The sequence below is a fragment of the Dendrobates tinctorius genome, unplaced genomic scaffold (genome assembly GCF_039654945.1).
Source record: "Dendrobates tinctorius isolate UK_male_01 unplaced genomic scaffold, ASM3965494v1 ptg000021l, whole genome shotgun sequence".
Taxonomy (NCBI): domain Eukaryota; kingdom Metazoa; phylum Chordata; class Amphibia; order Anura; family Dendrobatidae; genus Dendrobates; species Dendrobates tinctorius.
In genome coordinates, this window is record NW_027361689.1 from 30900119 (window position 1) to 30912508 (window position 12390).

The 12390-nt window shown below is 43.3% G+C and overlaps 1 protein-coding gene across 1 annotated transcript in view; it reads left to right on the plus strand.

The window, feature by feature from the left end:
* KCNS3 (potassium voltage-gated channel modifier subfamily S member 3) overlaps positions 1-12390 on the plus strand; it is a 238981-nt gene that overhangs the window by 192493 nt on the left and 34098 nt on the right. The window contains exon 2 of the mRNA XM_073568111.1: positions 10483-10536. The gene's annotated coding sequence lies outside the window, so the exon portion shown is untranslated. The remainder of the gene's footprint in view (positions 1-10482; positions 10537-12390) is intronic.

The window sequence follows — 12390 nt, forward strand, 5'->3', positions numbered from 1 at the left end:
ATATGTATGATGGGAATATGGGCACGGGAGGTGACAATGATGTCATAATAGGTTGCCGTGGCGACGATGATTTCAGACTGGTTGACATGGCAAAAATGATGTCATAATGGGTATATGGACATGGAACTATGGGATGGAGGATATGTGTGATGGGTATATGGGCATGGGACTATGGGAAGGAGTATGTGTGATGGGTATATGGGCACTGGACTATGGGATGGAGGATATGTATGATGGGTATATGAGCACTGGACTATGGGATGACGGATATGTATGATGGGTATATGGGCACGGGACTATCGGATGGAGGATATGTATGATGGGTATATGGACACGGGGCTATGGAATGGAGGATGTGTGATTGGTATATGGGCACTGGACTATGGGATGGTGGATATGTATGATGGGTTTATGGGCTCTGGACTATGGGATGAGGATAATCATTATAATTTGTTATAACTAACCACAGTTAGTTACTATGCCTGGGCAACGCCGGACTCCTCAGCTAGTATTATTATAATAATAATTATAATAATTTTGTTTATCGAGTCACTAAAATGAGAGGGGAAGTGATAGAGCAGTTGTTTTTACCGGGTCCCTATAGGCGTATTAGTGTATTAGAGCTGGCCCAGTCTCATGTCTTGGGTGGGCATCTGGGAGCAGATAAGACTCAAGAGCGGGTCCTTCAGAAGTTCTACTGGCCTGGGTGTAACCGAGACATTGTTAATTTCAGCCGATCCTGTTCTACCGGTCAGCTAACTGCTCCTGTATCCCACTTATGCAGTCCTATAGTACCATTGCACATTATAGAAGTCCCATTTGACTGGATTGCCATGGATCTTGCTGGGCCCTTGGTTTAGTCCGCCAGGGGCCACCATTACATTCTGGTGGTGATGGAATATGTAACATGGTACCTCGAGGTGATACCATTGAGAATCTCCTCCGTGAGAACTTTAGCACATTTTCTCCCCAACGGGTCTGACAAAGGAGATCCTGATGGACCAAGGGACTCCTTTTATGGCAAAAGTGAAGAGGGAGTTGTGTAAGGCTCTCCAGATTACTCAACTCCCTCTGTGGATGATACTTCGAAGACAGACAGCTTGGTGGAGAGGTTAAAAAAGACCTTAAAATCCATGCTTAACATGCTTAACATGCTTAATTGCCTTCTACCGTACCTACTGTTCTCCATTAGGGAAGTCTCACAGACCTCTACAGGTTTCTCACCATTCTAACTGCTATACGGATGGCACCCTCGGGGACTTCTGGACATTGCAAAGGAGACCTGGGAAGTGGAGGTAACACTCCACCAAAACATTATCGAACATTTGGCCCAGATGCAGGTCAGGATCACAAAGGTGATGCTGATTATGAGGGAAAGCCTCCTTCAAACACAAGAGGCACAGGCAAGGGTCTACAATCAGTTGTCAAAACAGAGATGGTTTAGCCCTGGACACCGGGTGTTGGTGTTGATCCCCACTGTGGAAAGTATGTTCCTAGTCAAGTGGCAAGAGCCATGCGATGTGGTCAAAAACAAGTGATTTAAACTGCAAAGATTACCAGCCAGGGAGAAGAAAACCATACCAAGTGTATTTGTACCACATTAACCTGCTTCAACAATAGAGATACAGGGAACGGGTGGAAACTGGGGGACAATCCTGAAGACAGGGTCGAGAATGTCACAGTGGCAGAGACATTGTAACTGCCCCAGAAGCAACAGTGCTGATTCCGCAGAACGGGGTCCTGTTTTCATAGTTACCAGGATGTACGCAGGTTGTGAAGCATGAAATCCTGTCAGAACTGCATGTGAGGGTGAACCAAAAGTCATCAGATTTCCAAAGCCTGCTGTGAGGTGATCTCCAAGGAGGTGAAGAGAATGTTGAGTCTGGGCGTCATCAAGGAATCAAAGAGCAGTTTGTCCGGGTACCGAAGCCTGATGGAGAATGGTATTTTTGCAATGAGTACAGGAAGCTACTCTGCTACTCACCTTTTATCTCTAACCTCCTCGTTTGGCCTTTTGCAGCTTACTAATTCTCCAACGCATGAAGACGGAAACTCCCTCGACTTGGTCTTCTCTCGGCTTTGTGCAGTGGATGATTTTGCAAACTCCCCTCTCCCGCTCTCTGACCACAATCTTCTTTCATTCTCTATCAAGAACTGCCAGGCTGCTAAGATCACCCCCACTGTCCATGCTTATAGAAACATACAGGCCATTAACACCCAGAAACTTATGAAGAACTTGCAGTCTTCATTGGCCACTATCTCCTTCCTCTCATGTCCTGATTCTGCACTGAAGCATTACAATGAAACACTTCAAAGTGCCCTGGATGAATTTGCACCCCCTATAAATAGAACACCACAACACAGACAGTGACAACCCTGGCACACCCTGCAAACACGTTTCCTGCAGCGGTGCTCCAGGTGCGCCGAACGTCTGTGGAGAAAATCCAATCTACACGAAGATTTCATCCATTATAAGTTTATGCTTAGAACATACAACACTGCCCTTCACCTCTCCAAACAAACCTATTTCAACACCCTCATCACCTCACTGTCCAATAACCTGAAACGTCTCTTTGACACTTTTCATTCTCTACCTAACCCAAGAGTACAGGCCCCAACCACGGCGCTCCGTGCTGACGATCTGGCCAATTACTTCAAAGAAAAAATTGACCAGATTTGACAGGAAATTATCTCCCCATCACCTCATACTATGCACTGTCCTCCCTCCCCTGCATCTAGCTCACTCTCTGATTTTGAACCAGTCACAGAAGAAGAAGTAAGCAGGCTCCTGGCATCTTCTCGCCCAACCACTTCCATCAGTGACCCATTTCCGTCACATCTCCTCCAGTCCCTTTCCCCTGCTGTCACCCCTCACCTAACTAAAATATTTAACCTCTCTCTCTCTTTTGGTATCTTTCCCTCCTCATTTAAGCATGCCATCATACATCCACTACTTAAAAAACCATCCCTCGACCAAAACTGTGCCGCTAACTATAGACCTGTCTCTAATCTTCCCTTCATCTCTAAACTCCTGGAACGCCTGGTCCACTCCCGTCTTATCCGCTATCTCTCTGATAACTTTCTTCTTGACCCTCTCCAATCCGGTTTCCGCTCCTTACACTCTACTGAAACTACCCTCACTAAAGTCTCTAATGATCTACTAACAGCTAAATCAAATGGTCATTACTCCATGCTAATTCTCTTGGATCTCTCTGCAGCATTCGACACTGTGGATCATCAGCTCCTCCTCACTATGCTCCGTTCCATTGGCCTCAAGGACACCGTTCTCTCCTGATTCTCCTCCTATCTCTCTGACCGCTCCTTTACTGTATCTTTTGCCGGTTCCTCCTCCTCCTCTCACCTTCCCCTTACTGTTGGAGTTCCTCAAGGATCGGTTCTAGGCCCCCTCCTCTTCTCCTTGTACACTGCCCCTATTGGTCAAACAATCAGTAGATATGGTTTCCAGTACCATCTCTATGCTCATGACACCCAATTATACGCTTCTTCTCCTGACATCATGCCAGCCTTTCTAGAAAACACCGGCGATTGTCTAAATGCTGTGTCTAACATCATGTCCTCACTATATCTGAAACTGAACCTGTCAAAGACTGAACTTGTGTTTCCTCCCTCTACTAATGTACCTATACCCGACATTGCCATTTCTGTGTGTGGCTCCACTATTACTCCCCAGCAACAGGCCCGCTGTCTTGGGGTCATACTTGATTCCGAGCTTTCCTTTGCCCCCCACATTCGATCACTGGCTCGCTCTTGTCATCTGCACCTTAAAAACATTTCTAGAATTCGACCTTTTCTTACTTTTGGGTCTGCAAAAACTCTTACTGTTTCTCTTATTCATTCTCGTCTCGACTATTGTAACTCTCTTCTCATCGGTCTACCTCTTACCAAACTCTCCCCTCTCCAATCTGTCTTGAATACTGCAGCCAGGATCATATTCCTCACCAATCGTTACACCGATGCCTCTACCTTGTGCCAGTCATTACACTGGCTATCCATCCACTCCAGAATTCAGTATAAACTTATTACCCTCACCCACAAAGCCCTCCATGGCCCAGCACCACCCTACATCTCCTCCCTTGTTTCAGTACACCACCCAACCCGCGCCCTCCGTTCTGCTGATGGCCTGAGGTTAGCATCCTCAATAATCAGAACCTCCCACTCCCATCTCCAAGACTTTACAAGTGCTGCGCCAATTCTTTGGAATGCACTTCCCAGGTCAATACGATTATTCCCCAATCCCCACAATTTTAAGCGTGCCCTGAAAACTCATTTATTCAGACTGGCCTATCGCCTCAACACATTAACCTAATCTATCCCTGTGTGGCACAGCCAAAAGCTTTACCATAACCAGGTTCCCCGCATCATGTTCCCACATGCTTTATGCATCCATTAGCCCTCTGTGTCTGTACTGTTACACACTTAACATTATGGCTGGTCCATACAATCAGGGCAACTGTTACCACCCACCTTTCGTGTCTACCTCTTTCCTCATAGACTGTAAGCTTGCGAGCAGGGCCCTCATTCCTCTTGGTATTTGTTATAATCTATGTGATTATTGTTATGCTGTAATGTTTACTGTCTGTACAAATCCCCTCCGAAATATAAAGTGCAGCGGAATGTGTTGGCGCTATAGAAATAAAATGTATTATTATATAAAATTTATTATAAATGAGGGTTACAAATTTGATGCATAACCAATGTCCCGCGTTGATGAACTCATTGAGAGGCTGGGGTGAGATAGATATATCACCACCCTAGAACTAATGAAAGGGTACTGCCATATTCTCCTGTCCCCAAGTGCCAAGGAGAAGACAGCCTTCTCTACACCTGACTGGTGCTTTCAATACACCAGGATGCCGTTTAGTCTGCAGGGAGCCCCAGCTACCAGAGGACCATGGACCGGATCCTAGTTTTCACAAAAAGTACGCTGCAGCTTATCTAGATGACAACTTGATCGCAAGCCCGGATTGGGGAAATCGCCTGCAGAAGGTTCAGGTGGTACTGGATGCACTAAGGAAGGCAGGGTTTACCATAAACCCAAAAAAGTGCTCCATGGGAAAAGAAGAGGCAAACTACTTGGGCTACATTGTCAGAAGGAGCTAAATAAAGCCGCATATAAATAAAGTGTAGGCAATCTAAAATTGGCTGCAACCAATCTTCAAGAATCAAGTTTGGGCATTTCAGATAGTTGTGTGTTGCTATCAGTGATTTATCATGAATTTCACTGTGAGAGGCACTTGTCCGGACTGATCTTCTTAAGGGCACGAAGATGTCGATGGCCAAATGGAACTCTGAAGCGGAGATGGCATACCAGGAGCTGAAGGTCATCATATGTAAACAGCTGGTCTAGGTCCCACCTGACCTTACTAAGGAGTTTGTGGTCCAGAAGGACGCCTTTGAGATCGGTTTGGGAGCTGTGTTGTCCCATGAAATAGATGGGGACGAACATCCAGGTCTATACCTGAGTAGGAAACTCTCCTCCTGTGAAAAGAATTACACCATCATAGAGAAAGTGTTATTGGCCATCAAAAGGGCAATTGACATGCTGAGGAACTATCTGTTAGGCCGTAAGTTCAGGCTAGTGTCAAATCATGTGCCCTTGATATGGATGAGGGAAAGAAGGGAAGAATGCCTGAGTGACTAAGTGGTTTCTAGCGCTCCAGGATTTTAGTTGTCATGTTGAGCACAGGCACGGGACACTATATGGTAACGCAGATGCCTTGTCTAGCCTTCCCTGTTTAGTGAGTGAATGTGCCAAAACCCCCTTATATGGGCAGAGAGTGGCTATGTTCAAAGTCACTGGAAAAGTGCTGAAGGGGAGATATGTGTTACTGAGGGTATAAGCTTTGATGATTTGAAACCCAGAAGTTTTGCTCTAGCACACTAATTGTTGAGAGGGGTTAAGCAGCTATTTTAAAAGGGCTAGGTTTTCGTAAAGAACCATACATCGGGTGGGAGGTTGTTCACCATGCCTCCACCCCAGGATGTGGTCTGAGATTTAAATAGTTGGCCTTCTGATCATTTAGTGTTCAGTGTGTCTGGAGAGGCTAACTCCAGAGAGGTGTTCGTGTTTGTGCTAACCTTAACTGTGTGCTTTGTTAACACTGAGCAGTTGGAACTCCACAACCTCAAGGACTGTGCTTTGTGTTACCACTTTGTTTTGTTTACCTGTTTTTGCCCAAAGGGCCATGTTTATTTTTACTTCACCATGATTTCTGCCGCATGTATATAATAAACTAGTGAAGGACTTAAAGAGACAGTGTTCCCATGTCTACCTCCGTGTACAGCTGAGTGAGCTGATGTACCACACACCATATACTGCTCTTGCTACATATTCGGCTCCTGCTGTGTACTCTGCTACTGCGCCTTACACTGCTCCTGCGCCATACACTGCTCCTGCTCCGTACACTGCTCCTTCTCTGTACACTTCTCTGTACACTGCTCTTGTTCCATACACTGCTCCTGCTCCATACGCTGCACCATACACTGCTCCTGCTCCATACACTGCTCTTGCTCCATACACTGCTTCTCATCAGTACACTTCTCCTACTCCATACACTGCTCCTGATCAATACACTGCTCCTGCTCCATACACTGCTCCTGCTCCATACACTGCTCTTGATCAATACACTGCTCCTGCTCCATACACTGCTCCTGCTCCATACACTGCTCCTGCTCAATACACTGCTCCTGCTCAATACACTGCTCCTGCTCCATACACTGCTCCTGATCAATACACTGCTCCTGCTCCGTACACTGCTCCTGATCAATACACTGCTCCTGCTCCGTACACTGCTCCTGATCAATACACTGCTCCTGCTCCGTACACTGCTCCTGCTTCGTACACTGCTCCACAATTTAATTTCTATTTATGAATGCACAGAATGTGATTTTTGGAACCCATGCACCTATTGTACATTATAGGACATACATGGAACATGCTTTACAAGAGAATGGATGACCGATTGGGGCCATCATGTAGCCCTCATTGATGAACCATAATTGATGCCACAACTTTATAATGTTTCCATCCATTATTAATAATGCAAACACACAAATATCAAATATATAAAGGATCAGTTATCACAAGACAGACATGGTAATCACCAGATTCATTATCTAGAGTGGTCCTCATCTCACATCATCACATTATCTTATAACATAAAATACCAGTAACTGTGTCAGATGACAATCTGTTCCTCTTTGCCTTCATTCGGAGTGGTCAGTTGTAATCATAATGAAATTTGCCCAGTGTAAATGGGCTTTTGACAGCTGCCACATATATAACTATTTGTACTGCCGTGACCTGAAAATGTTCATCGTGGATACATAAAGCTGAGAGAGCTCCCTTTTAGTGTGGGTAATACTTCCACAAGAGGAAGTATTAGTAGACAAGAGGGCTTAGTGCTTACTGGCCCCCATTTATTTTTATGAAATTTGGGTTCATTTCGACACCCATGTTAACCCTGCACAGGGTCTTACCACCCGTTACAATAGTATGATCAGGGCCTCGCTCTTCAGGGGCCCTTCTGCACACAAGACCTGAGACTGTAGACCAAAGCCCATCAAGACTGGTGTTTTGGACTCCAGTGTTGATGAAGACTGCACTGAATTAAGATGTACCAAATTTCATTAAAAGGCTTGTGCCGCTTTATTAATTTAGACATAATTTAGACTAAATTATTTATGCCAAAGTTCTGGGCAAAATTTTTGACTTTTGGGTTCAAGTGTCTCTTTGAAAGTACTCGTTAAAGACTTGACACAGATATGGTGTTAGAGGTGTACTTACTAAAATATAATGGAAAAGAAAACAACAGCTTAAAATATATATGATTTTATACCTAGTAGAGAAACAAATCTGGAGCATAGGGACCAGAGGTAACTATTATATGTAGGTTCTGGTCTCTGCAGTGGGGTTTAAAGATTCCTCCCCCACATAATTGAGACACCAGCATTATAAATGTCACTTTAAGTGGGGGTCTGTTACAATCAGTATTGTTAGCTTCAAGTTATTCCCCTGTCCTCATTTGCATCCTATAACTAAAGATGTACATATAAGATGTCAGAAAAAGTATATTTCATTGAGGAATATTATGACAAACCATCTTTGCTCTAAATTTATTTCCGACTACTAAAGCATCTAAATCTAATAAAGAAGATAAACTGAGCTGGCAAACAAGAAAGCACTTAGTGATTGCCAAACATGGCTATAAATATATATATCAACAACTTATTATGAAATAAGCACAGGACTACAAATACAAAAAAGCAATATACATCACTTTTATAGATGCACAAGTTTGCAAAAAGTTAAATAAAGAACATGCTTATAATAAAGGACACAAAAACTACCAGGTGGGCTAAATACATCCACTATCACTAACAGTACATGCATGATTCATATTGTGCTGAGTCAGGTTTTCCTTCACTCTAGAGCAAGTGTTCAGCTTACTGCCTTAGCCCTGCTGTATGTAGTATCGTGTGTCATCATTAGCATTGTTCTCACTGCTCCCCGATCCTCTGGCATTCTCTCAGTGATCGTGCCCTGATGCTAGGCTGCAAATGTTTGGTGAAATCGCCACTGGCAAGGACATTAGGTTGCCATTGCGTACCAGCAGTTCAGATTCTGATCTGGATCCTTCTGACTGCTGTTCCTGAAGACAGGATTTCACGCTGCCTTGACCCTTACATACTACACTTGGTACTTGTAGTAATATGCTAAGTCATGACTCCTAGCTATTCTGAACATTGTTTCTGCCTAGACACTTAGATGCTACAACTGGTACTTTTGTTGATTCTCCTGATCGGAACTTCCAGCATGCTCGTGACTACACAGACATTTCATCTCATGGTCTATCATATCCTAACTTATCATCTGGTGATGACTCTTCACAACATTTCTGACCAGACCTCACACCTGGATTCTGCCTAGCCTTGTTCTCCTGGAATCTTTTGGTTTGAGGTCTGTTCCTAGATGCTGCACCTGGTCCTAACTCATATTGTCCTTGCCTTGCTCAGGAATGTTATTCGAATCCAGTAACCTTGTTTCAGTCCTATGACTAAGCTCCATATTCCTTTCCTGATTGAGAGTCCTCAGTAGTTGATACCTTTTAATGGCTAACTGAAAAGATGGTAACAGTTAGCCATTAAAAGGTATCAACTACTGAGAACTCTCAATCCTGAATATTTTTCTAACTACTGGCTAACACGGTACAAAGATATACATCTTTCCTGTATTCCTTTCCTGACACTAACATCCTGTTCTACATTGTACATCTAGTCTTGCTTCTGTCCTATCTTTGGTGCTGTGCCTAGCTTTTCTGCAACATAGGAGTCCTTCAGTAGCCAAATCCATACCTTCTTGTGGGATTGAAAGTGAACACCAGAAATCCTTTATACTCCGAACCCCACTCTAGCCAGCCCCAAACCAGCCTCATTTTAAAGGATACTCTTTTTAACCTGAAAGATCTATCATTATCTAGCACCTCAAAAACATTTCTAGAATTCAACCTTTTCTTACTTTCGATTCTGCAAAAAACTCCTACTGTTCCTCTTATTCATTCTCATCAGGAACATTGCAACTCTCTACTAATCGGGCTCCCTCTTACCGAACTCTACCATCTGTACAGCCTGTTTTGAATGCTGCAGCCGGGATCATATTCCTCACTTACTGTTACAGCGATGCCTCTACCTTGTGCCAGTCATTACACTGGTTACCCATCCACTTCAGAATTCAATTTAAACTTATCACTCTCACCCACAAAACACTCCACGGTTCAGCACCACCCTACATCTCCTCCTTTGTCTCAGTCTACCACCTTGCCTGTCCCCTCCGTTCTGCAAATGATCTAAGATTAACATCCTCAATAATCAGAAACTCCCACTCCCATCTCCAAGACTTCACACGTACCACGCCAATTCTTTGGAATTTACTACCCAGGATAACTCGATTAATCCCCAATACCCACAGTTTTAAGCTTAAAAATGCATTTCTTCAGACTGGCCTACCACCTCAACACATTTGTTTAACTATCCCTGTGTTGCCCATTCAAAATTTTCTTCATAACCAGGTTCCTCGTATCTTGTTCTCACATGCTTTATGCATTTAATAGCCCTCTATGTCGGTACTTTTACACATTCTTGCTGATAACCGGTTCATGCAGCATTACATGAACACCCGATTTCTTACATTATGGCTGGTCAGAACAATGAAAGCAATTGTTACCATCTACCTTTTGTTTCTCCCCTATTTCCTCATACAGTAGATTGTTTGATTGTGAGCAGAGCCCTCATTCCTCTTAGTATCTGTTGATTTATGTGATACTTGTTATGTTGTAATGTATTTTATTGTCTGTACAAGTCCCCTCTATAATGAAAAGTGCTGCGGAATAAGTTGACGCTATAGAAATAAAATTATTATTATTTTTATTATTATCATGATGACCACCCTGTGTTCTTCCCTAGGTCACCTGCAGATTCCAAGAATATTCAGACAGCTGGTTTAAACCTGAAATATAAGTAAGTTTGGCCTGGATTAATGGACTAGGGCCTATTGTTGTAAACTTATGTCAGCTGTTTGTTATTCCGGTAAAGGGGTTGTCTCATAAATCCATACTCTTAGGCTGGTTTCACACTTGCGTTTTTTAGCGCTGCGCCTTGTGCGCTATTGTGCGCATGCGCATTGCTCCCCTATCTTTAACAAGCCGGGCGCATGGTATAGCGCTTGTACGTGTTCATGTGCGTTTTCGTGCGCTGAGTTTTTTCCAGGTGTGCGCCCAGGAGCGCCAGATGCAACATGTTGAATTTTTCTGTGCGCCCAACTGCTGCCAAAAAGCGCATGCGCACGTTAGCGCACGGAATGCGCAAAAAAACAACATTACAATCTATGGGATCGCACGCGTGCGCTAGTACATTCGCACGCATGCGTTTAAAATCGCATGCGTTTTTAGAGTTAACATGGCGATAAACTGGCTAAATCGCATGTGCAAAAAAACAGCAAACACATGCACAACACTTAATGCGTTTTTTGCATGCGTTTGGAATGTGCACGAGGCGCAGCGCAAAAAAAACGCTAGTGTGAAAGTAGCCTAACAGATTGAAATTGGCCTGGAGATGAGCAAATTGCCACAATTTCATCTTCAGAAACCCCCACCATCTGCTGTTATTGCCAGTCGAAGCTGTAGCCGGCCATGGCTGACCATGTACAATTTGTTAGTATATAATTCTATTAAGAAGAAACTGTACCAGTTGCTCCTTAATACAAAAGGTATGATTGAAGTGAGTTCTCAATTTTAAGATGCACCTCACGTTTCATTGGCGTCTTTAATTCTTGACAGGTTGTGATCTGTGAAACTCAGAGTTAGAAGAGATGACAGGTCCACTCTAGAAGTGCTTATTATATTCTCCTTCTAGTCGGGGAAATGGACCAGTTCCAGCACGGTTTATAAAGTAGATCTATGGCTGATGGTGTGATACGTCTGAAGATGTCTGCAGTGGAGGAAGCTTCGAGGGCTGATGCATTAGGCACATGAAAGCAGAAAGGATTAGAATTTTTCTGTGCTTGTGCTTTTAGTGCAGTACTCGCGAAGAAAGCATTAATAAGTCAAATGGCTCTTATCACTTCTTGTACTTTTCTACTGGTTTTCACATTCCACAGAAAAGCTAATCAATCTTCATTCAGTTCTTAGCCATTCTCTAATTGAGGTCTTTGTTTCCACATGTTTCTCAGAAATGATACATGCGGAAGAGAATTTATTGCTGTTAGCATGCTTATATCTCTAGAATCATTCAACACAAAATAAGCTTGTCTCTATAATGCTGTGAAAAGCCTCATGTAATACAACCCATCAGAATTGTATAAGATTTTCTTAATTATTACATTGAAGGGTTTCTTGGGTGTGGAATCTATAGGGCTCATATAAAGGAGCACGTATCAGCCTTTTAATAGATAGCATAAACTTTTTACAAGATACGGCGGATAGGCAAGAATATAATTTGCAGCCATCACTACAGGAGAGATGTGGCATTACATGTAGACCATTCCAATAAATGGTCGTCTATTTAGCGGCTCTCTATTCCAGCTTATAGAGAGGGGTTCTCAATTACAGGATGACTATATCCCTTAATCTGGCATATAAACAGGGGTTATCATCATGAGATAAGGTTATTCAGATAATGACATGCAAGATATACATCTATAGGTGTCATTTTAGATACTGTTTTCCTCTTGCAGAAAAGCTTTTTGCATTCCAGATTTTCTGACAAGGTTGTCATAATGGGAGCTAAGAGGAGAAGTGTAGTTAGTATTTTCTTCACTTGGGGCAATCATTCTTTGTAACCTTATACCTGTAACTAATTACTTGGACCAAGACA